At 46.4% G+C, this 22684-nt stretch overlaps 1 protein-coding gene across 5 annotated transcripts in view; it reads right to left on the reverse strand.

The window, feature by feature from the left end:
* The window catches only part of GPBP1L1 (GC-rich promoter binding protein 1 like 1), a 37260-nt gene extending 16190 nt beyond the window's left edge, over nt 1–21070 (reverse strand). For all 5 annotated transcript variants that reach the window (XM_088455607.1, XM_088455611.1, XM_088455609.1 and 2 more), the window contains exon 1: nt 20938–21070. The gene's annotated coding sequence lies outside the window, so the exon portion shown is untranslated. The remainder of the gene's footprint in view (nt 1–20937) is intronic.
* Between the last annotated feature and the right edge of the window lie 1614 nt (nt 21071–22684).

A 22684-nucleotide genomic window follows, 5' to 3' on the forward strand; every position in this document is an offset into this window, starting at 1 on the left:
GCGGTGGTGTAGTGTAGGTAGTGTATGGGGGAGGGGGTGCAGGGCTAGCGGTGGTAGTGTAGGTAATGTGTGGGGGGAGCGGGTGCAGGGTGTAGTGTAGGTAATGTGTGGGGGAGCGGGTGCAGGTGTAGTGTAGGTAGTGTATGGGGGAGGGGGTGCAGGGCTAGTGGTGGTAGTGTAGTGTAGGTAATGTGTGGGGGGAGCGGGTGCAGTGTAGGTAATGTGTGGGGGGAGCAGGTGTAGTGTAGGTAATGTGTGGGGGGAGCAGGTGTAGTGTAGGTAGTGTGTGCGGGGAGGAGGTGCAGGGCTAGCGGCAGTAGTGTAGTGTAGGTAATGTGTGGGGGGAGGGGGTGCAGGGCTAGCGGTGATAGTGTAGTGTAGGTAATGTGTAGGGGGAGGGGGTGCATGGCTAGCGGCGGTAGTGTAGTGTAGGTAGTGTGTGCGGGGAGGAGGTGCAGGGCTAGCGGCAGTAGTGTAGTGTAGGTAATGTGTGGGGGGAGGGGGTGCAGGGCTAGCGGTGATAGTGTAGTGTAGGTAATGTGTGGGGGGAGGGGGTGCATGGCTAGCGGCGGTAGTGTAGTGTAGGTAATGTGTGGGGGAGGGGGTGCAGGGCTAGTGGCAGTAGTGTAGTGTAGGTAATGTGTGGGGGGAGGGGGTGCAGGGCTAGCGGCGGTGGTGGTGTAGTGTAGGTAACGTGTGGGGGGAGGGGGTGCAGGGCTAGCGGCGGTGGTGTAGTGTAGGTTATGTGTGGGGGGAGAGGGTGCAGGGCTAGCGGTGGTAGTGTAGTGTAGGTAATGTGTGGGGGGAGCGGGTGCAGGGTGTAGTGTAGGTTGTGTGCGCGGGGAGGAGGTGCAGGGCTAGCGGCGGTATTGTAGTGTAGGTAACGTGTGGGGGAGGGGGGTGCAGGGCTAGCGGTGGTGGTGTAGTGTAGGTAATGTGTGGGGGGAGCAGGTGCAGGGTGTAGTGTAGGTAGTGTGTGCGGGGAGGAGGTGCAGGGTTAGTGGCAGTAGTGTAGTGTAGGTAACGTGTAGGGGGTGCAGGGCTAGCGGTGGTGGTGTAGTGTAGGTAATGTGTGGGGGAAGGGGGTGCAGGGCTAGGGGTAGCACCTGTCCATGGTAGCTATCTGCGACGCTGGATAACAGAACCGGAGGAGGACGGTGCTGCAAAAGGTGAGTAATTAAGGTCTACTTATGCTAATTGGAAACGTCTAATCACTAATGCTAGCCATACACGCTACAATTATCGGGGCAATCTGCCTGCTATTGGCAGATCGCCGCGATAATTGTAGCGTGTGGGGGGGGCGACCGAGGGTTAAATATTGCTCGGTCGGGCATGCTGGATTGTCCAGCATGCACGTCTGATGCAATATTTCCCGTTAAACTGTTGGCCGCATCGGGCAGTGTATGCCCAGCTGCAGCCGACAGACAGACATTTCCTGTGTTCCTTCCTACGGAAGGAACAGGGAAATGTCTCCTCCCCCGGGGGCGGAGCGCAGATGTCGGGCTGATACACTGTGAGAGAAATCTCACAGTGTATGCCAGCGACATTTGCGGCTGGCAGCCGGCCAGATAAAATGTCTGTCGGTCTGATAGACATTTTATCTGGCCGTGTATGCCCAGCATTAGTCATTAGTGGGGGGTGTCCAAAGGATTCCAGAGCAAGTGGCAAAATTTTTTCCTTAAAACATGGATTTTAGGAAAAATTAGACGTGCTCTGGAGGCGCCGGGGGGGAAAAAAAAACACACTTGGTAAACTCGCACTTAATTGAATATTCCCTTATAAGTATTTCTTTCTTCACCATCAGATGAAGATGCAGACATCAGAGATAATATATCCTAATACACTACAGAAAATGTTGCCTAGCCAGTATACATAGATGCACCTATAAAAAGACAGACACCAGATACTATTTTACAGCTTCTCAGCAAGACAACGCAATTTAGGTTACGCAGACTTTTTTTGGGTAGACGAATTTCACCCGCCGCTAGCCGTCCTCTGCACCGCTTCTGTGTGCCAAGTCTCCCCGGCACTTCAGGCCACCATACCACGTGGGGAAGGAAAGACAGGCAGCCAAATCATGTAGCGGCAGCAGGAAAACACTGATGGGCCCCTGAGCACCCTCGGTATACATTAGATAAGCCTCAGCCTCTCCCCAGGGTGCTACCATAGGCACATTTACTGGGGACAAAATCTATGAGGTAAGCCCTACTTAGAACAAAACAACAAACTACCTACAAAGAGTGAGGAGGGATAGGGGGAGGGGACCTATATACCTAAAGTGGGCGGACCCTAGAGGATGAAAAAACTTCCTGTCCAGGACTAAAGGAAAGGGATATAATCTCAGAGTAATGGCTGCCATGAAGTAGGAAGAAGAAAAGATATCTATCTGCTGGAAATGAAAGTGTGTTCCAGACTCTGGTTATAAAGATTACAGTAGTAGTTGGGAGAGACAAATCTCAAGAACAAAATGTTCTCCACAACGGGGCAATCCATCTTATTCTCTAATGTGTCATGTGGAATTTCCCTAGTAAACCAGAAGCCCTGGTGAGGATAAGAAATCTAATTAAGAGGATGATCTATTTGCAATCTCCAATGTGTAAATGATACATCCTTGGGGCGAATTCATTTCTCGTCACCGCCCGTAGCAGTATTGCACACCTGATGGCAGCTGTTAAATTGTTGCTGCTGACGGGCACAATAACTTGATGTCTGCTCGCAGAATCCGGAGGTGGCGAGCAGAAAGAGTTAAAAAGTCCTTTTGGGGCATACAAACACCAACCAGGACTTTAGACAGATTTAGCCACTTTATGCAGCTAATCCCCGTGTATTTGTGCACGACATACGTGAAAAAACCTGAATATCACCTGAATAAGGCGCAATTGTGCACACGTAAAACAATTGAATTCCCCCACTCCCTAATGGGAAAAAAAAAAAAAAATAGGCGAGCACATCTCCTCAAAACTGATCTACACCCAAAAAATAAGGTCATCACTCTACCGAAGGAGGAAGAAAACTTTCACAAGTTGCTCTGCGAGTGCTGCCACATTTCAGCAACAGTCCATCCCACAACCTAAGTCAATGGGCTCGATTCTATTCTGCGCGAAGTGAATAGCCCCGGGAATCAGCTCCCGGAGCCATTCAATACACTGCGCTGCTAAGCCAGACTAAGGATTTCTTCTTGCACCCCTCCGGGGATGCGAGCAGAAATCCGACAGAAGTCCAGGCGCGAGGCTGTTTTCTGCCCTTCGCTCTTGGAAAACAGCATCGCGCCGGGAAGTTACGTCAGGGAATGCCCGTTCTCGCGCCTTAAACAGGGTGTTTAGTCGCGAGAACGGGCATTCTCCAACTAAACACAGAGCAGAATTGAATAGCTCTGGGAGCTATCGCCCGGCGCTATTTACATCGCTGGCAGTTGAATCGAGCCCATTGGACTGTACTCAAACGCTCGCTAGCAATCACTGTGTTTTATGTATTTAATCTGCTTCTATATGCAGCCACAACCTTACAGAAAAGACTGAGAACATTATAGTCCACAAGACAAGGGCACAGGACAGTACCCTGAACATTACAGATCTTTCCTCCAGCGATATCCAAAGAGGGGGCTAATTACACCTTAAAGCTATTGAAAAGCAAATTTACACAATAAATGAAAAAAAAAAAAAAAAAAAAAAAATGGGATTTTGGTACCTAGTGGTAAATCCATTTCTCTGATTCCACAGGGGACACCGGAGGCGCTTACGCTGGGGTATAGAGGCGTGGATAACTGGAGCCGGCACTTTAAATAATTTAGAAGTGTGAAGTTCCTCCCCCTCTATACCCCATCAGCCCTCAGTTTAGAAAATGAAGACCAAGAGGAGATGGAGAACAAGCGCAGTAAAAAGGGAGAGAACACACAATCAAAACATACAACATATGGAACAAACCGAACAGGCAGGCAAAGAGCGCAGAGGTGGGCGTCCAGTGTCCCCTGTGGAATCAGAGAAAAGGATTTACCGGTAGGTACCAAAATCCCATTTTCTCTTTCATCCACTAGGGGACACTGGAGGTGCTTACGCTGGGGACGTCCCAAAGTATTCCCCACGGGCGGGAGCGCTCTGCGGCACCTGCAGAACAAGCCGGCCGAAACTGCGAACGTATCAAATTTGTAAAACTTAACAAACGTGTGCGCAGAAGACCAAGTGGCTGCACGGCACAATTGTGACATGGAGGCTCCTCTACCGGCCGCCATGGCGCACCCACAGAACGTGTGGAATGAGCCGAAATGGACGAAGGAGGCCGGCGGTCGGCACCAACATAAGCCTGATTAATAGTCGGATCCAACGTGCCAAGGTCTGCTTAGACGCTGGCCAACCCCTCCGAACCGCATCATAAAAGGACAAAAAGTGACTCAGACTTACGGAGGGAAGCAGTCCTATCAACATAGATGCGAGAGCTCTAACCACATCCAAGGTAGAAGAACCACCAGAGTCCTCCACCAAAGACGGTACCACAATAGGCTGATTAATATGAAAAGCAGACACTACCTTGGGAAGGAAGGCGGCTACCATCCGGAGTTCCGACCTATCAGCATGAAACACAAGGTAAGGTGGCTTATAGGACAGAGCACCCAATTCTGAAACTCTACAAGCCGAAGCTAGAGCCAAGAGGAGGACAGTCTTCCAAGACAAGTACTTAATATCAACCTCTTCCAAAGGTTCAAACATGGACGACGGAAGAAACAAAAGCACCAAGTCCCAGGGAGCTATCGGAGGTACAAAAGGAGGCTGCACACGCAAGACCCCCTGAAGAAACGTCTGCACCTCAGGAATGAGGGCCAATTTCCGTTGAAAGAAAATGGAAAAGGGCAGAAACCTGCACCTTTAAAGTTCCAAGACGAAGGCCAGAATCCAGACCAGTCTGAAGAAAAAGCAGAAACCGGGACAACCGAAAAGTCCTAGATGGAAGATCCCGACTGGAACACCACGAGATAGAAGAACGCCAGATGCGGTGATAATGCGCAGCCGAAACTGGTTTCCTGGCGCGTAGCATGGTGGCAATGACAGAGTCTGGAATTCCTCTGCGTCTTAGGATATCAGTTTCAAGAGCCACCACGTTAAACGCAGTTGCGCTTGGTTGGGGTGTACTAAAGGACCCTGCAGTAGCAGATCCAGGCGCAGAGGAAGGGGCCACAGATCGTCTGATGAACCAACTTCTCCGAGGCCAGTTCGGAGCCACGAGAATGACAGAGGCGAACTCGTGTTTTATCCTTTTTAGCAGTCGAGAAAGAATTGGAATCGGAGGAAAGAGGTAAACCAAGTCGTAGTTCCACAGAACTGTCAGAGTGTCTACTGCCACTGCCTGCGGGTCTCGAGTTCTTGAAACATATACCGGGAGCTGACGATTCAATCGTGACGCCAGTCCACCTGAGGACATCCCCATCGACGTGTCAGCGCGTTGAACACGTCTGGATGAAGCTTCCATTCCCCGGGGTGGATATCCTGTCGGCTTAGGTAATCTGCTTCCCAGTTGTCCACACCCGGAATGAATACTGCCGACAGGATTACTGACTGCCTCTCGGCCCACCTGAGAATCCGAGTAACTTCTCGCATGGCTAGGCGACTCAGAGTCCCTCCTTGGCTGTTGATGTACGCGATGGCCGTCGCGTTGTCGGACTGAATTCTTACCGGACGAGTTCTTAAAGCATTGTAAATTGCTCTGAGTTCCAACACATTTATGGTCCACTTTTGCTCTAGAGTGGACCATCGACCCTGAAAATGATAATCGAGGACTACTGCTCCCCATCCTCGAAGGCTGGCATCCGTTGTTACGATGATCCAGTCCCACACCCTGAATCTCCGGCCCGGTAAAAGATTGTTTGATTGTGTCCACCAGAGAAGGGCCACTCCGGTAGCTGGGCTGAGACGGATCTGTCGATGTAGAAGCAGATGAGACCCTGACTCCTGTGTTAGTAGGTCCAGCTGAAACATCCTGGAGTGGAACCGCCCGAACTGTAGTGCCTCGAAGGACGCTACCATCTTCCCCAGGAGACGCAGACAAAGAAGGAGGGATACCTTCTTTGGTCTGAGGACCAGCTGAACTAACAACCGGATATCCCGGGCTTTGTCTATTGGAAGAAAGATCCTCTGTGATGCCGTATCTAAGATCATGCCTAGAAATAGGAGCTTCTGGGACGGATTGAGATTTGATTATCTTGAAGTTTATTATCCAACCGTGTTGGATTAGAGTCGGATATGTCAGTAAGGCATGACTTGTAAGAAGAGTTACCGACTGCGCCTTGAGTAACAGGTCGTCCAAATAAGGGATTATGTTCACTCCCGATGACCGAAGGAGAGCAATCATGACTGACATGAGTTTGGTGAAGATGCAGGGATCCGAGGATAACCCGAACGGCAATGCCCGAAACTGATAATGATCCTTCAATATGGCGAAACGCAGAAAGGCTTGGTGTGGTTCCCAGCTGGGAACGTGGAGAGAAGCATCCTTGATATCCAGGGATAACAGGAACTCTCCTGGTTCCAAGCTCGCAATAAACGGACTGCAGAGACTCCATTTTGAACCGATACATCTTCAGATACAGGTTCAATGACTTGAGGTTCAAGATGGGCCTGACCGAGCCATACGGCTTGGGTACTACAAACAGGTTTGAGTAAAACCCCATACCTCGTTGATGTTCTGGAACTGGAACTAGCACAGATGATACTACTAGAGACTTGATAGCCTCCTGTAGAACCCTGGCCTTGTCTGCAAGTATTGGCAGACTTGTAGTAAAGAACAGAGGTGGAGGGGGGACCTCGAAGTCTATTCTGTACCCCAGGGAAATTAGTCTGCGGATCCACGGTTCTGGAGATGTCTGGTTCCAAACTTGTTGAAATCCTTACAGGCGGGCTCCCACTCTAGATGGTCCCAGGTGGGATGGAAGACAGTCATGCCACCTGTTTCTCAGCTGGCTTAGGCTCCTGTCTACGTGCAACCGTGTATGGGCGACCTCTACCTCTGCCACCTCTTGCTTGGGAGGGAGCACTTCTGGCTCTACCACGAAAGGAATGTGGCGCACGAAAGGAAGGTCCAGTGTAAGATCTTCTGGGAGCCGATGCAGTTGACGGGAGTAAGGAAGACTTACCCCCCGTGGCCTGGGATATCCATTTGTCTAATTCTGGGCCAAACAGCATGTCGCCATTGAATGGTAAACCCTACACCGCACGCTTGGATTCTGCGTCCGCATGCCAGGCACGCAACCAGAGGGCTCTGCGGCCCGAAATAGCAGAAGCAGATATGCGAGCACTAATCTGACTGATATCTTTTGACGCTTCTCCCAGGAAAACTGCAGACTCGCGGATGTGTTCTGCTAGTAAGCGTAACTCTGCTCTGGAAGTACCTGAGTCCAAACCTGTAATCAACTGGTCAAGCCAGCAAACCACCGCAGTATAAATAGATCTTAGCGTTGACTCCAATTTACGATCCGAAGGATGTTTTAGTACTGTAGCTCCCGGTACTAGGAGTGCTGTTTTCTTAGAAAGACGGGAGACGGACGCATCTACTGGAGGGGGTATTTCCCACTTCTCCATCATGGATGATGGAAAAGGGTAGCTAGAAGGAAACCGGCGTGGAATTTGGAACAGTTTATCCGGTTGTTTCCAGGCGACAGAGCTGTTGATGAAGATGCAGTGAGAACGGAAAAACCGCCGAGCTCTTTGGTTGTTCATGAAATAATTCACACTCCTGGGATGCAGGAATAACATCCTCAGGTAAGTTAAGGATTTTTCTGACCGCCAAAATTAGAGATTCCACCCCGGGAGAAGTGGACTCTAACTCTAGAGGGGTATCGTCCTGTAATGCTTCCTCCAATTCCCCTTCCTCAGTATCCTCCGTAGCGAGGAATTCCTCGTCAGATTCTTCTGACTGGAGAACAGTCGATAAAGGACGCTTTTGTGTCGGTCCTTGTAGGGAAGTGGAGGGTGCGGACACAGCTGTACCCATAACCTGTACCAGGGTGTCAAGAGACTTGGTTAGCCCAGCAACCCAGGGAGGCTGAGACTTGCGTGCCTCAGCTAACTCAGACGTTAAATCCGTCATTACTCCTACCATGTCAGCGGCCCATGTAGGCGCAGGTGAGGCAGTATTAGCCACAGGTGGATCAATTGCTATACAAGCATCACATAACGTGGACCCAGCAGCATGCAGCTTGGATAGTTTGTTGTTACACCTAGAACAAACAAACATCTTTTGAGACGCCTTTGTTCTGTTTGACATGGATAGACAGTCACCACACACAGAGGGACAGAGTATATACAGAAGTAAAGAAAAAACAGAAGGCTGGCTTGGGACACAGAGGAGGAGACACACCCCACTCCCTTCCCACAGATCAGATTCCCTGCACCCCCAGTGTATTATGCACAGCCTCTGTAGCAGAGCCTTCTGTGCCTAATTTGTATCTGCACACTGCAGCCAGGTTGTAGAGCAAGAGAATCCAGCCTCTGTTGATCTGCTGCACACTCCCTGTATAAGGGAGAGATGCAGTGTATTAGTTAAAAACGCAGCCACGCTGTTTAATACAGCCGCTTGCCGCGTATAGAAGAGAGAGCCCGCGCTGATTAGGTTCCGCCCCCTTCATGCCCTAAGGGCTCCAATTATGGCTGCTATGTGGCCATAAACTCCCCCTACGCTCTACACTGCATGTATCAGCGGGGAGAGGGGAGAAGCAGGGAGCCGCGTGTAGCGCTGTGTACACGCAGCTTCCCTAACAGCGCAGGGCAGCGCCGACAGCGGGACATTGGTAGAGCTAACAGCGCTATGCACACCTGACACAGCGCAGCATGCTGTGTCAGCGCCGGGCAGCGGGGGCAGGAGCCGGGGGATGCGCAGCATGTTACTAACTGCGTGTCCCCGGAGGCCTCTCTCGGCAGGTCAGCAGTCTTCTTTTTCTTGTGTGAAGACTTAGCTGTGGCGATAAGGAGCTGACAGAAGCTCTTGTAATGAGCCCTGTGCACTCCTTCCTGGTTGCTAAAACACCAGGGCGCCAGGTACCCGGACTCCACCTTTTAGATAGGTGGCGAAGGGTACCTACTGGACCTGTAAAAGATGCTATAAATAAACAAAAGAAATAAAATAAATGTATTTGCTGGAGCACAGCATAATGTGACCAGCTCCTAGAGGCACATTTTCTAAACTGAGGGCTGATGGGGCATAGAGGGGGAGGAGCTTCACACTTCTAAATTATTTAAAGTGCCGGCTCCAGTTATCCACACATCTATACCCCAGCGTAAGCACCTCCAGTGTCCTCTAGTGGATGAAAGAGAAAACTTGAATACGTTTTTCTAATGCTATAGACCAGGGGTATTCAACATGCTGCCCTCCAGCTACTGTGGAACTACACATCAGAGCATGCCCAAATAGCAATACTGTGGCAGGGCATGCTAGGATGAGTAGTTCCACAGCAGCTAAAGCGTGAAATGTTGACTCTCTCTACTGTAGAGACTAATACTTATAATATAACCCAATAATGCCAGATAAGCAGGCTGCACCTGCTGTGGTATTCTATAGGAGCAATGTATTATAATGAATTTGGGGTTCACTGCCAAGTTCATGTGGGAATCTGTAGACGATTGCTGGTTCTGACTTTTTTTTTTTTTAAACACAACCAACAGCATATTATTTTCTACGAAGAATGCTCGTAAGTGGCAATTTAGACGTAACAAAACTCCTTGAGTATTAGTTCCTTAATCATGGTCATGTAAAAGTATTGGTAAAACAAAGCAAACCATTACGAAAAAAACCAAAAAAAAAACCCCACAGTATATTCAACACTATTTACAGTGAAATATGTAGAGACTGTTGTAAGCCAAAGTGTTTCACTATCCAGTCTCATCCTTCCATGACCTTATGCCTGCGACACATGTAATGTGGATTACTTGGGCCACCGTACAAGAACTACTGTTCAGGAAACTGCTGGTAGTAGCCGACGGTTAATTCATTCAATCACTCAATTTCACATGAGAAAATATCATGCATCAGTCTAGCAATAGCTTAAAATACAAATCCACGCATGTGCCAGGAGGAGACAATGGTTTCCTCTTATTACAAAGACACTAATATCTGACGGAAGAGGATGTTCAAGAAAATGGCCATCAATAGAACACAGTGACACTGAAATCTCACACCAGAGAGTTCCACTAATATCGCATATTTAAATAACAATAAAACAGTCCATTCTATCCCAAAGAGGAGCTCTGGTTTGGGGGGGGGGGTGCACCTATCCCTGGATTAGATAATCTGCACAAAGGCATAAAACCTGTGAATGCATTTTATTTGTCCCCTCTATCACACAGAACGCTCATAGCCTTGGCCTGAATGAGCCAACACAAAGCTCCATATTATATTAGAAAACTAAATGCTCAGAACGGTTTTACTTTTGCAAAATAGCCTACTTGCATAAATTATACAAGATGCGAGGAGAGAATAACACTTTGCATTTCCTCATCATCTAATGATGAAAGAAAATAAACAAATTACAAATGATTAATGTCTGCATAATGGAGTCCACAATTAACACCCACAAAACAGTCATTTTTATTATTATTATAAGTGCAGACAACAGTCAATGCAAGTTGATTAAGAGCCTTCTCAAAATCTTTCTACCTAGAGAATTCCCATGCTTCCCGGGCTCCTAAATATGATGGACGGGCTCCTTATTACGCCCATCCCTGTCCGTTTTAGAAGTAGAGTGATCCCTACGGAAACTGAGTGGACAGCTTCACCCTCACCAAGCAGGACGGAGGGTTTATAAAAACAAAGCACACTACATTTTCCTTTTACTGAATGAGAACAGTAGCCAAACAATACTTAATAACCAATCTCCACATACTCAACGTATGGAAGCAGGACCAGCTTGCAGCCCAGCACTACTGTTTGGCCGTGGCTGCCCCTATAATTCCACAACCTGGTTCAAGACCTCCCAGTGGAGAGAGAACGTCAGTTAAGAATGAGGACATGCTGGCTCAGAAAGTCTGCTTCCAGGTTGTCCACCCACCTTTTCTAAAACATTTATAACAAGCTTTGCCTCAAGCAGAAACCAAAGCCACTGCAGATAAAAGGAGTGCTATCACCACTCTCCATCTTTGTTGTAGGCTGTTGTCCATGGTCGTCACAATGTTCCAATCCCGAAACTTAAATGGGGTGACCCTCGCCAAGATGAAGTTTACTCAGCCACCGTAGAAGTGATTGAGAGGTAGATTGTGACAGCCTAAAGAACGGAGTTGCCAAAAAGTGGGTTTGCATCTGCACCACTTCTGAGCAGGAAACAATTCTCACCATTAGCTTCATGCATTGGAGCACTAATCCCTGTCTGCCAGAAAGCATTGCATTCATCTGCTTCTTCACAGAAAGAATCTTCTCTTGTAACAAAAAGACTGATATCTGGAGGAGACCTAGAAAAAGCATGTGCTTGGCAGGGGAAGAATGGACTTTTGATACTAACCCAACCGTTTCCTCTGTCAGCTGCAAATGAGTCAGTAGAAGAAAGGCAGAGTTTGTGTTTATCAGAAACTTGTGCAAATACAGTAGGATGTAAAAACGATGCTACAAACGCCATGACTTTGCTGGAAACCTGTGAAATGGACATGCTAAAGGTCAGAGGTCTGAACTGGTAATGGGTAGTCCCCACTGCGAACCACAGGAGGCTCTGATAACCCTGTAAGGGCCGGATTCAATTAGACGCGAAAAGCCGTAATCGGCTAAAAAGTTTTGCCTACTGCTGCTTTTCGCCTGTTTGCGTCTTATCTCCAAATTCAATTTCAGGACGTTTTCGCCTAAGCGGAAACTCAATGCACTGAAACAGGCAGAAAAGTTTCTCCAATGAATGGCAGGCGGAAAAAAGTGCAAAATCTCTATTTTGAGGTGCAAATGTTGGGAATTGATTCAGAACCCTTTGGACACCCCCCGCCCAAAAGGACAAGTCAGCCAAAAAAGAAAAACAATTTACCTCGGAACTCCCCAAAAAAGGCATGTCATTTTTGGGGCGAAAATTAAAAAAGTGGTGAGACAAGGATAAAAGGAAGCAAAATAGGTTTGTTGGGGGCTGTATGGATGCGGCAGGTGTTTTTAGGATTGCAGGTGCATGCAGCAGGTGGATTTTTCACTTTTTTTTTTTTTTTTTAAGTGCACTTCCAAGACACAAAAATATGCTAGCACCCATTTTCAAGTAGCCCAAATTTGACTGGCGAATGCGGCGGAAAGTACAACAGGCGAAAAGTCCCCGACTTTTCATGGCCAATTGCATACGGGCCTAAGATTGTCATATGGACATATCCATTTTTTTTATATCCATGGAGGAAAGAATTTTGTCCCACTCTATGGCAGTGATGACAGGATGGTCTCTCAGAAGGGGTTTGGAAAAGTAACAGCTGCTGGAAGGACCAGATCATAACCTCTTACCTATCTAATTACCTCCTGAAAAAGTCTCTCATTTTTCCAAAACGAACAATTGCTGAACTGTAGGCTTCTAGATGGTGACTCAGAGTAAAGTGCCCCTTTCTGTGGCCTGAGATGCCAGCGAAATGGTCCAAACGTAGACACCGTGCTCCTTTTCCTCTTTATACAAGGAAATACTCGGATTCTCAGACTCCTTAGTATTAGTGGTTTGACAGACTCAATTTCAGGATTAGATAGGTCCTCAGTCTCAGCCCCAAGGAAACTCACCTTCTATCACTGGAGATACTAACTGAAAGAGTCACAAGAGGAAGGAAAGGACTTAGGGCCTGCTTCATTACAGATCGCAACTGTGATTACGCATGCAATCGTCCGATTGTTGCATTCTGTGCATGCATCACAGGGCGCAAACCAGCCATTAAATTAACTAAAGAAAAAAAAAAGTCAGCTAAAAAAAAAAAATTCTAATTTAGATTACAAACACTCAGACATTGTGGCTTTCATGCAGTCTAATCAGACAGTAATACACTACACCAGTGACTACGCAGACCCATCGCAGAGTGATTGACAGCAAGTGCAGTTTGAGGTAGGTGATGGGGCGGGGGGGGGGGGCGCCGAAACGCAGACGTGCCAGTGCGCCTGAACGCCGTTGCAGTGGGCGTGTATAGGTGATCCACTGAGATGCCTTATGCAGCTGAAGCACTCACAGCGTGCGACGAGGTTAGCAATTCCCCAGTAAGGTCAGAGCTTGTGCAAGTGTGCGTGAGGCTGTGATTGTACTCCATGTTAGCGATGGTTTCACAGTCTTGCTAAACAATTACGGATGTGTGTAAGGTAAAGTGGGCGTTCTTATGTTGTGCTGTGACGGGCAAAGCGATCGCAGTGGATTAGCATACTATCACAAGGAGACTGCGTGCGTAATTACGGATCGCAACTGCGGTTGCAATAGCAATGAATCAGGCTCCTGGTCTGTTCATCTACAACCAAAGGACGCTCAGAACCCCTTGATCAATTTTAATGAGTTTGCCAATACTTTGATGCAGGCCTGCTCCACTATTTCCAATGCACCAAACGCCCCCAATGTGCACAGGTCCCCGGCCACAGGTGACACCCCAACCTTCAGGCAGTCAGTAGGAGCACTATATAAGCACTCGTATACACTCCCAGTGAACTACACTCCAGCCAAAATGACAAACAAATAGGCACTAAAGGGAAAACTGATCTCCGATTGGTGGAGGGGTGTACAGAGGGGAGGCAAACTACAAACAAGTTTTTGGAAATTAACAGCAAGACCACAGCATCTTCTACACCCTATGGTACTAGCAGGGTCCCCCATAACAGTTATATGGTGCACCGGGCTGCGCTTCTGCTTGTCCACATACATTATGATTGGCAGCCACCAGCACTGGTTTTGCCCATCGCACGGACCATAAATAATAGGATTTGGTCCTGAAACACCACACGACACCTAGTTTGGGAACCACTGGTTTCAGGCGTTTAGACAGCAAGGGGCAGAAACTGATGATATTATATATTAAATAATATCACTACAGTGTTAGTTAATATGATGGCACAATAATAAACATTTTAATAATCCACAAGTTTAGAATGTAAACAAAATCTTTTAAAAAAATAAAATAAAAAACAAGCAAAAAGTTTATAATTACAGACCCACTGCACATCTCCCTTTCCCCAAACAAGTAAAAGAAAACAGCCCTTGAGCATTGTCATTTGTGTCACCATAGAACAACATTCTGGCTTACAGATCTTACGTAAATTAAAGAAAGAAAGAAAGAAAGAAAGAAAGAAAGAAAGAAAGAAAGAAAGAAAGAAAGAAAGAAAGAAAGAAAGAAAGAAAGAAAGAAAGAAAGAAAGAAAGAAAGAAAGAAAGAAAGAAAGAAAGAAAGAAAGAAAGAAAGAAAGAAAAAGGGGATTGGAATCCTGACTTAGGGCCTTTCAATTATTTTCGCAACCGCGATACTTTCGCCTACATCACGTGTTTTGCATGCGGAAAATTATCAGGCGCGCTCCCGCTATTCGCCATATTCAATTAGAAAGGACGCGAAAATGGCACCCGGCGAAAAGTCCTGTTAAAAATGGGGAACTCAGCCCGACACCCCCAAAAAGTTTGCACTAACATTGGGGATCACTCTAGATGCCCCCGATTAGCCCTAATGAAGGTATTTGGACTACTTAAGTTGTGCCAATTGGTGCCAATTAGCGCATTAACACAAATGGTGAAGATTAGCATAAATGAGTATTTTTTGTGAAAATAACTGACAGAAAATTTGGGGTACTTGAAAATGGGTGCTAGCATATTATTAAAGTTGCTAAACTGAAGTTTAAATTACGATAAAAACCCACCTGCCGCGAGCACCTGCATTCAAACAAACACCTATCCCATACTTGGGTACCCCCCTTGAAGTCTATTTTGCTAGTTTTTAAGTTTGCTCCCCAACTTTGCACTTTTTTGCCCCCAAAATGAAAGTACATTTGTGGGGTGTTCCAAAGTTGTCGTCTTCTTTAAATGTGACAGTTTATCTTTGGGGTACTGTCCTAAGGGCGCAGGGGGGTTTACCGAAGTTTGCACCCCAAAAAAGCAATTCTGCACATTTTCCGCTTGCTATTCACAGGCAAAACTTTTCCGCCGATACACTGCATTGACTTTCCGCGTACGCGAAATGTCTTTGGAACTGAATACGGTGGAAACTTTCCACCTGGCGAAATAACGTCATCCGCGATACTTTTTTGCGGATTCTGACTTTTCGCCGGCAATTGAATACGGGCCTAAAACTAAGGTAACGTAATCTTAGAAATTGTATTGAACGTGAAAGGCGAGCGGGTTAACACTGTACATTAAGATATAGTCTGTCACATTACTGAGCAGGCAGGAGAATGGCCTGCAATTACACTACACACCCAGCAGCACTAGAACCTTATATCGCTCAGTGCACACAACTATACACCTTATATACAAAACACATACAACTATAACTAACGTTTATTTATGGTGCTCGCTACTTACAGAATACAAACATGATACAGTCATAAAAGAGAAACAACAACAAAAAAAATTTACTTCTGCTCACTAAACTGTTCCAGATAAGAAGCACTATCTGCTTGTGCCATGCCACAGCCTGGAATACAGATTAGGAGTCTGACTTTAAATAACAAGCCGGAATAGGAATCCTCTAGATTGTACCAGCCGGGTCCTCTCTGCACATTCTCCGTCAGCCTAACATGTCTTGTACAATTTGTACTTTGTATTGGTTGCACCAGCTGTCCACCACTGGACCTTTTATATAACGAGTATGTAAAGAGATTTTGCATACTATCTATCACTCCTGCATGCGTGTGATTTTACCTACATAGGACACCGCTATGAATTACTTTAAGCTCTAGGTTGAGTTTTTCAGGTTTCCATTAAATTAACTAAAGAAAAAAAAAAAAAATTATAATTTAGATTACAAACAAACACTCAGACATTGTGGCTTTCTTTCAATCTAATCGGACAGTAATACACTACACCAGTGGTTCCCAAACTGTGCCCCGTGGCTCCCTGGGATGCCTCAGGCTGGAGGTCCAGCACTAAATGAAATTATTTAAGGTCAATTTAATGTAAATATGTGGACAAACAGAAGCGCAAACCTGTCCACCACCACATAACTGAACCTAAGGATGACTGGTAAACACAATTTACTATAAAAAAAATAAAAAAATAAAAAATAATGAATCTCTCAACTAGGGGTGCTGTGAAAACAGTGCTGATACTCTAGTCTAGGGTGCCGTGATTCAAAAAAGTTTGGAAACTACTGCACTACACAGCAGACGTTTTGCCATAAATCCACAATACATAATGGAAGCTGGGTAAACCTAACGTTATATGCACAAAATCTGCATTGCGGGAATGTGCCAACTAACCCACCTGGCAGCGACAGCCACTATATCACAACCAAAAGCTGCACTAATGCTGGGCATACACAATTATCTGGCAGATATCTGTCTGGTTGGAATGAAAACCTGGTAATGGATGGGAGCAAATGACAGTCGATTATATGGTTTTAAACACTGGAAAACTGACAACAACAAAAAACAAAACAATTGTTCAAATTGGTTACATTTGTTTGTTTTAACCAATTTGTCTGAACAACCATTTTTAGTCCATTTTCCAGTGTTTGTGAGGAAATGGTCGATTGTCATTTGCTCCCATACATTACCAGGTTTTCATTCCAACCAGCCAGATTGAAGAGATAATTGTATAGTGTATGCCCAGCATAAGACTGGTAGGAGAGAAATATTACTAACTCAGAAACATTAGAAGCCTAAAATGGAATTAGAGCGTAGTTTGCAATCAAATACATTCACCGGCTAGAATCTAAAGTTCTGTCATAGTGAGAGGATTTGTAGGATTAGAAAAAGAACGTTTTTAATGTCTAGGAGTACACGTAATAGTCCATGAGTTAAGGGCAAATCACCATCTCACAGGCTATAAGATACACAAATACTTTAAAAATCAAGATCCCTCTTACTGATCATTTATACACCTTAAATAACTGCCCTTAGATTATTGCTATTACCTTATTTTAAACCCAAACTTAAAGAACAATATATTGGGCACTTTAATATGGTGAGGTACAACGTGGATTACGTTTTTAAAAGGAAGAGTCAGCCTTTACACAATTTGGTGTTAAATATGAAATTTATATCCAAAAGGCTAGTTGTCTGGATTTGTCCCATATCTAGGGGGTAATTTCCCAAGAATCATGTTGGGAATCCATTCTCGCCAAAACATTTTTTGTTGCAGCAAGACGCGCATTTATAAAGAATCGTATTGGCTTGTGTTTTGTCATTTGATGGTGTTACTAGTCGAGTTATGGCATCTGCAAGATCAGTCATATCGGGTGTTTGTTGCAACTAAAGATGCAAATCTGGGAAACGACGGAACTCAAATTTGCTGTGCAATCAAAGCCAAACTGTGAAATTCGCAAACATACAGATGTCCACAAATATCTTACATCCTTGCGCTTTAAACAGCCCTTCTAGTTGCACTATACCGTGGCGTGACTCGGTAGTGCCATGTGACTTTTTACCTTCAAATGCGTCTTCTTTGCAAAGTGATGCGAACAGGACACACAAGCAGCTTCTGCTGATTAAAATGATATGTGGCATGCCTATATTCTGTGTGTGACTGAGGGTGCATCTGTATGTTACAGCCACTGACACTAACGTACTGGAATATTTTGCATGCAGATACACCCACAGTTGCACATATAATATAGGCATGCTGCATATCATTTTAAGCAGCAGAAGCTGTGTGTCTTATTTGCATGGCTTTGCAAATAAGACGCATTTAAAAGTAAAAAAGTAACACGAATAGACGTCCAGCACTACAGAGTCACGGCATGGCACGACTAGAAGGGCTGTGGCATTTGTGTTGGTTGGAGTGTACAGACAGAACTGAGTATCCTGTCTCAGCCAGAAAGCGAGTGCTGCAGCTGAATTTGTGGGCTTTTAGAAGCAACCTCATTGAGTTGGGGCCAATTATTTATTACCAGTTATTTATATAGCACACACATATTCCGCAGCGCTTTACAGAGCATATTTCGCCACTCATCAGTCCCTGCTCCATTGGAGCTTACAATCTATATTCCCTACCACATGTACACGCACACACATACACACTAGCATTAATTTTTGGTAGGAGCCAATTAGCCTACCAGTATATTTTTGGAGTGTGGGAAGAAACCAGAATACCCGGAGCAAACCCACGCAAGCACAGGGAGAATATACAAACTCCACACAGTAAGGGCCGTAGTGGGAATTGAACCCAAGGCCTCAGTGCTGTGAGGCAGTAATGCTAACCATTACACCATCTGTGAATGGTTTTATATATCAACGTGATGTTTTACAAAAGGTGTATTGATTTTGTGCATTGAAGTGTGATTTGGGTGCGAGTATTGTCAACTTGGTAAACCCTATTCTTAGTAAACTCATGATTTGGGTCCGTACCAATGTAATTTTGATTGTTTGTTTTGATGGTGCTTTGATGCGATATGGTCTGTGAAGTCGCGTTTGACATGTGGTATATACATGCGATTTAACCATTAGTAAAATTCCAATTTGCAACATCGCACCTTTATCACAGAAATATGCAAAATCAACCATACACGATTCTTAGTAAATTTCCCCTAGCCTATAGTAGAGTGTACCCAATATGCAAATTCCCATACGAAGGAGGTACGTTGTGTGCAACACTCCAGTCTATACTCATCACCACCTTATCAAAGGCGCACTTATTACAAATGGTTGAATGACTGCTCAACAGACTCACACCTGCTTTATTACAAACCGCAAACTATTTGTTATATTACATGTTCTGTACTGTGTTATCAAGGTATACAGCATGGTGACTGCAGTGGACTATATTGGAGATACATACTGTATGTACATGATATGAAAATAAGCTAATGTATATTATTCATAACTGTACAGAACAGCATGAAGATTCTCCTCACGTGTCTTAGCTGTCATATTCCAGGTACACAAGTGCAAGTGGGTGTATACTAACACAAGTATATATAAAAGTGACAACTGTAAAAGAAGTTATAGGTGTATAACGTTTCACCTAACTGCACTAAAAAAAAAAAAAAAAACACACTTAAAGACTTTACACAACTACAAAATACTCAAAAGAAAAAACTAAAATGGCAGAGTACTTCTATACTTCGTGACCTTTCCACACTTTATAGAAGTTCGATTTGTAACTTTCAAAAAGCTTACGAAGACTAATGTTAAATTGAAGATCATCCATTTATAAACAAAAATAAAATAATCAAAATTACTCGTATAGAACAGAAACCAATGTTTTTCGTTACATATATTTTGCACTGTCGTCAGCAGAAACCCATTTTTGTTCAAATCTGTCCCCAGCAGGTTTTTCAGGCAAAACAAGGCTGCGGGACTACAACACCCAGAATGTCCTTTCAGCACTAACTCCTCTTGTGCAGAGTGGAGGCTAAACTCTCACTGAGATTTTGGGGAACATAGCCACTACCATGTTACTATGAAGGCTAGGGGTGAGCTCTGTCCAGGGTTTGGGACTGACTGCTATGAATATATCTAAAGATAATACCAATCCAGAGCAAGTGATATGTATACAGCAGCTTCCAGCCGCCACAGATAAACAATGCATAACAGTAAAAGGTTTGGAAGTGGATGGAAGAAAGTTGCATATAGGTAGACAACAACTTTGGCTAAGAATGTGCCTTCTGCAAACATGGTGTGAAAGACAAGTAATCTATACCCATTAGCTCAAGAGTGTTCTCTTGAAGAAGGTAAAAGTGAAACAATTAGATGCAAGAAAAAGTAGTGAAAACATCACTAGCGAGTACACAGAATGAGGAGGGGGTGTGGCTGCTGGAGTTCCCCAAAACACACTAAACACAACTACTCAGACCCACAGAGGAGACAGCACATGGAGTGTATCAACTACTTCCCTAGGACCCTGCAGCCACCCTAAAGTCCGTGTCTGCAAATGTAACAAAATCACATACAATATGTCACTAGTGATATGAGGAAGTATATATAACTGTCAGACACCAGCATTTATTATGACAGCAGTCTTTAGAGCTGGGGGAAAAGTCTGCAACTTGCCTACCCCCGTCTATCATAACTGCCTCCAGTGCCAGGGGGGACTCAAATCTTCCCTATCCTACTATACCTACGGTCTCCAGAGCTGGGGTCTCTATCCTGCCCCTATTACAGCCGTTGCCTCCAGAGCTAGGGGTCTCTAACCTGCTGCTGTCTTTTACAGCCGTTGTCTCCAGAGCTAGGGGGCTCTAACCTGCCGCTGTCTCCAGAGCTGGGGGCTCCAACCTGCCCCTGTCTATTACAACCACTGTGTCCAGAGCTGGGGTATCTTACTGATAAGAACCCCTCATATTGTTTTAACAGCCTCCAGAGCTATGGGATCTTTCACCTGTCCCATCTGTTGTACCTGTTGCCATCTCAAAAGCTGGGGAGTCTGTAACCTATCCCCCTATAGTGTACCTGTTAACTCCATGTCTTGGGAGCTGTAACCTGCCCCCCTCTATTATATCTTCTGCTACCTCCAGCATTGGAATGGGTCGGGGGGATAACCTGCCCTCTCTATTGTGCCCACTGTTCTAGTGGGGGGGGGGGGGGCTCGGGTACTCTTTCCCTGACCATCCCCCACCCCATGTGGATCATGTAAGGGGTCTCTATATGGCAGCCACTGCCCCCCATGTGTGGATATATCACAGATACCCAGACCTAGCTGGGGGGCATAGGAGCAGTGACGTCACACCTCAGTATACACAGACCACCTAGCTGTACGTAAGCAGCTACACACCATAGCCAGGCCACAAGGAGGGACGGAACGGAGAGGGGGGGAGGTAGTGTCCCCAACCAGTGCCACGTGACTGCCCCCCCTACAGCCAGCCCCCGTGGGCACCGGTCGGCGCAGCCCAGCCACCTGGCAGCCCGTGCACTGACCTATCACTGCTCTGGACGCTCGGGGCCTCTGTCACACCGGGAACAGCTGCTCTCCCTTCAGGCCGTTACCCGCTTCCTGCTCTCTGCACAAACCATAACAAAGCGCGCACCAAAATGGCGTCCCCCGGAGCCTGACCATAGAGACGGCCGCCGAGTCCAGAGCGTCCGGGGACCCGCCTCTCTCATGCTGTCTCCGCGCGCAGCGCCCTCCGTCGGCAGCAACGGGTAATGCATGTGATACCGTATAGACGGCCCTTGAACGTCCACACACTCCACGCCATCTTATGGTTGGCACCAGGGTGCCGCGTACTCCATCTTGTGACTGATTATTTTGATTTGCGGCGCCAAACTGTCAGAATTAATGTTGCCTAGCTCCCGTACAATATATATTGTTTTAGTATAATATGCCATGTTATTCATATGATTGAATGAGCATATACCCCAGGTGGGTGTGGTTTAAGAGATAGACAGTGAAAAGGTCGACAGTGTCTAGATCAGTGGTGTCAAACTTGGGCCCTCCAGCTGCAGTGGAACTACACATCCCAGCATGCAGTGCCACAGTTTTGCTATTAGGGCATGCTAAAACTGTGGCATGGCATGCTGGGATATGTAGTCCCACAAAAGCTGAAGGGCCCAAGTTTGACACCAGTGCATACCTCCCAACTGTCCCGCATTCAGCGGGACAGTCCCGTTTTTTGGGTCTGTCCCGTTGTCCCGCCTGAGGGCCGCAGTGTCCCGCGATGGGGGGGAAGTTGGGAGAAGCATACACCGCTGCTCTGCTATGCAAAGCAGCGTGTATGCAGAGCGTGAATAGATGCTATGCGCACAGCATCTATTCACAGCACGGAGGGGAAGCCCGGGGGCAGCCCAGCATCCCGAAGATGCTGGGCACGCCCCTTAGTGATGTAAACGGGGCATGCCGATAGGCCACGCCCCTTTTACAGGTAGCCACGGCCCTTTTCGGGAGCGCGCGCGTCTTCGGCGCGCGGGTGTCCCTATTTGCAGCCTGCAAATGTTGGGAGGTATGCCACTGGTCTAGATTATACTTATCGACATTCCAGGAACCTTTCCAGGAGCAGCTGGAGGGAACCTGCTGCTCTCATCTTCAGGGGGCGGGGCCAGACTATAGTCGTCATTAGGCCCTAACAGAAATCCCACGCGATTCGCGGGTCCGTTAGAAGGGGGTGGGGCTAAATGACGACATTTGCATCATTTAGTCCCGCCTCTTCCCAACGGATCCGAAAATTCCACGTAAAATCTCCCCATCCTGCCCATTTTACTAGGAAGTGGGCGGGATGTGGGAGATATGCCTACTCTTCCAGGGCTGCTGGGGGTTACCTGAAAATTCGGAAGCCTCCCGTGACTCCTGGGAAAATAGGCATGTATGGTCTAGATAGACACCAGATGTTAGACTGTCAATAGGTCGGCTGTGACAAAAGGTCGACATGTAAGAAGGTCGACAGGTACAAACAGTCGACAGGGTCAAAAGATTGAAACAAAAAAAATGGTCGACACGTGATTTTTTTTGTTTTCTAGCCCTAATCTTCACCCTTACCCTCCCCTTGGTGCCTAACCTTCCCTCCTGGTGCCTAACCATCGAGGTAGGTGCCTGACTAACCGTCCCTTCTAGTGCCTAACCCTCCCTCCAGGTGCCTAACCCTACATTAAAAATAAAAATAAAAAAATGTGTCGACCATTTTTGTGTCGGCCATTTGAATCTGTCGATAATTTTTACATGTTGACCTTC

This window comes from Taudactylus pleione, unplaced genomic scaffold, assembly GCF_031769625.1.
Source record: "Taudactylus pleione unplaced genomic scaffold, aTauple2 ptg000662l, whole genome shotgun sequence".
Classification (NCBI taxonomy): Eukaryota; Metazoa; Chordata; class Amphibia; order Anura; family Myobatrachidae; genus Taudactylus; species Taudactylus pleione.